Raw genomic sequence first — 2,603 nt, 5'->3', positions numbered from 1 at the left:
TCAGTCATGTAAACTTGATTGAAGTCATTTGACATAGCCTAACTGAGGCATCTAGAAAAAGCACCAGTCAAAAGATGGCTCCCAACTTTGGTAGCATCTAGAACGTGGCCTTGTAATATGTAAGTGGTGTTACATAATTTCAGGCGCATGAAGATGAACATATCATTGAAGTGCAAAATATGCCTCCATGTGTGCAATGGTAAATCAAAATAATTGGTTATGTTATCATGGATATCAACCTATAAAAGAGAAAACAAGCCAATTATATGGGATTATTCTCTCTTACTCGACATTCTGTGTACCAACAACACCTATCTATAAAGCTTCTCTAACAAAAAATAAAAATAAAAATACATACATATATATATATATATATATATGTATATATATATGTATATATATATATATATTTCCTTATTAACCCAAAAATTGTAAAAGATTGCAAGTAATTCCAAAACTTCCATCAAGCATATTATATATATATATATGCAGAAAATTGCACATCATTGAAAGATGTCTCATATCATGTCACTCCCCAAGACCAACTCCAAGGGCGTGACGGTCATTTCACACCTCAAACCCAAAGGCTTAAAGTGTAACCTGACCCAAACAATTATTTTATAACTGGAAGTTACCAATTACTAAATACTTGTTTAGAATAGCGGAACAAAATTCTAAAATCTTCAAAACTTAACTTCAAAACTAAGTATCCATCAACCAAAATCCATTATCCAAATAAATTGTAAACTCAAACAATTAAAGTGCTAACAAAAATTTTCATAATCTCCAAATCTCAACTTCAAACTATCATAAAATAAAAATAAAAAAATTAAAAGTTCAATATCTAAATAGCTTCCAAAAACCAAATAATCCAAATGAACATAAACTTATAAGCTAATAATGTCCAAAAATAACATCCTAAGCAAAATCCTAATGATGACCATTCCCCAACCTAGCCATCACTCCTTGCCCGAACTAAGGGTACCTGAAAAATTATCAACAAAGGGGAATAAGCTTAAAGCCCAATAAAGAATATTAAAACAATTTCATGGATTAAATAGTTTCAATTATACTTGCAAATAGGAGATCTAGTGTAAAATCATTTTCATAAGAACGTTTGAGTACAGATATGCTAATACATTTGAAGGTGTTTAACAAAATTTTTTCCTATATATCAAATCATTTCATATCCATTTCAAATCAAATACATTTCAACTGTTTTCACTCTTATTATCAAATAACAAATAGTGCCCATTTAAGTGGGACTTTACAAATAGGTGGCTAGCCTCAGATGTTCATTTTTAAGGTGGACGGAACCAAATACTAATACAATAATATATTTGATCCATGCTTAAAAGCAAAATTAACAATTACACATTTCAAACAACATATATATATATATATATATATTTTCTTTTGCAAAATCTGTATTAATTTCCCTTACCTCAAAAGAAGTCTTCAAAAACTTGGGAGAAAAATCATTCAGGAAAATCTACTCTTCACCTAACAAAGTATAAGAGAAATAATTATTACTATTTATCTAAAATTACAGGTTTGACAATTCTAAAATTTTAGGTATTCAAATTAATGTTTTTAATTATGAAAGATAATTTAATCTATTCCTATTTTAGAAAAATTAATAAATTTCTAATTCATATAAAACTTAAATTTTATTTTCAATTTATTTCTTTCTTAGGGCACAACATAATTTAATTAAACTACAATTTATTCTACTAATTAAATTTTATGCTACTTATTAACTTACCCTCATCATTAGTATAATAATATTGATAACTTCTATTCTCTTACTTTCAGTTTTTTTTTCCACTAAACATAAACTATATCCCCGACAATTCTCCATTATTGCTAACATAATATAATATATATATTAACTATCAAACACCATCCGTACACATTTTCTTTTATTATTAATATTACTATTTTTTTTTCTTTTCCCCATTCTTCATCTTCCACAAGCACACATTCTTATTTCTTTCTTTCTTTTTTTTTTTAAAAAAAAAACTTCCTCTAATGCACACGTGTTCTCTTTCTTTCTTTCTTTCTTTCCTTTTCTAATCCCTTAAGCCACATATAACAATATATTTATTTACTCATTTATTTATTTATTTTTAAAAAAATTCATTACTTAGATCTATTCATCTAAGAAATTTTGAATTTCCTTATTTTTATCAATAAAACAATCTATATTCCTAATTTCAATATTTTGACCTAAAAGTTTTAAATAGGTTAACCCTAACCTAAATCGAAATCTTCCGGAGAATCAATTTTTTTTTTTAAAAAAAAAACTTAAGATTTCTCAATTTCTAACAATAAAACCACCAATAATCCTAAATTTCCAATATTTTGACATTAAAACGAATTAAAAAAAATAAACTAACCCTAATCTAACTAAATTTTTTTTTTCAAAGAATAACTAGCGTATTCAGAACTAACTAACGAATATAATATATTAATTTAAGGTTAGAATTTTACTTGGAAAAAACCTGAACTTCAACTCTGAATCTCTAACTCTTGAGCCATACGATATCCAATTCTCTACTTCTTGTTGATAAGGTTTTCTGAATGGAGAAGACAAGAGGAAA

The 2,603-nt window shown here is 26.6% G+C and overlaps 1 long non-coding RNA gene across 1 annotated transcript; it reads right to left on the bottom strand.

Moving 5' to 3' along the window:
* Positions 1–716: 716 nt before the first annotated feature.
* LOC109121974 (uncharacterized) lies at positions 717–2,579 on the bottom strand. The gene is made up of 3 exons (XR_002029299.2): positions 2,494–2,579; positions 1,445–1,503; positions 717–985 (listed from the first exon to the last, which is right to left on the bottom strand). It is a non-coding gene; the product is annotated as an uncharacterized LOC109121974 (long non-coding RNA).
* Between the last annotated feature and the right edge of the window lie 24 nt (positions 2,580–2,603).

This window comes from Vitis vinifera, chromosome 18, assembly GCF_030704535.1.
Source record: "Vitis vinifera cultivar Pinot Noir 40024 chromosome 18, ASM3070453v1".
NCBI classification, from domain to species: Eukaryota; Viridiplantae; Streptophyta; class Magnoliopsida; order Vitales; family Vitaceae; genus Vitis; species Vitis vinifera.
The sequence above is the reverse complement of the archived record's forward strand: the minus strand, read 5'-3'. Positions and strand labels throughout refer to the sequence as shown.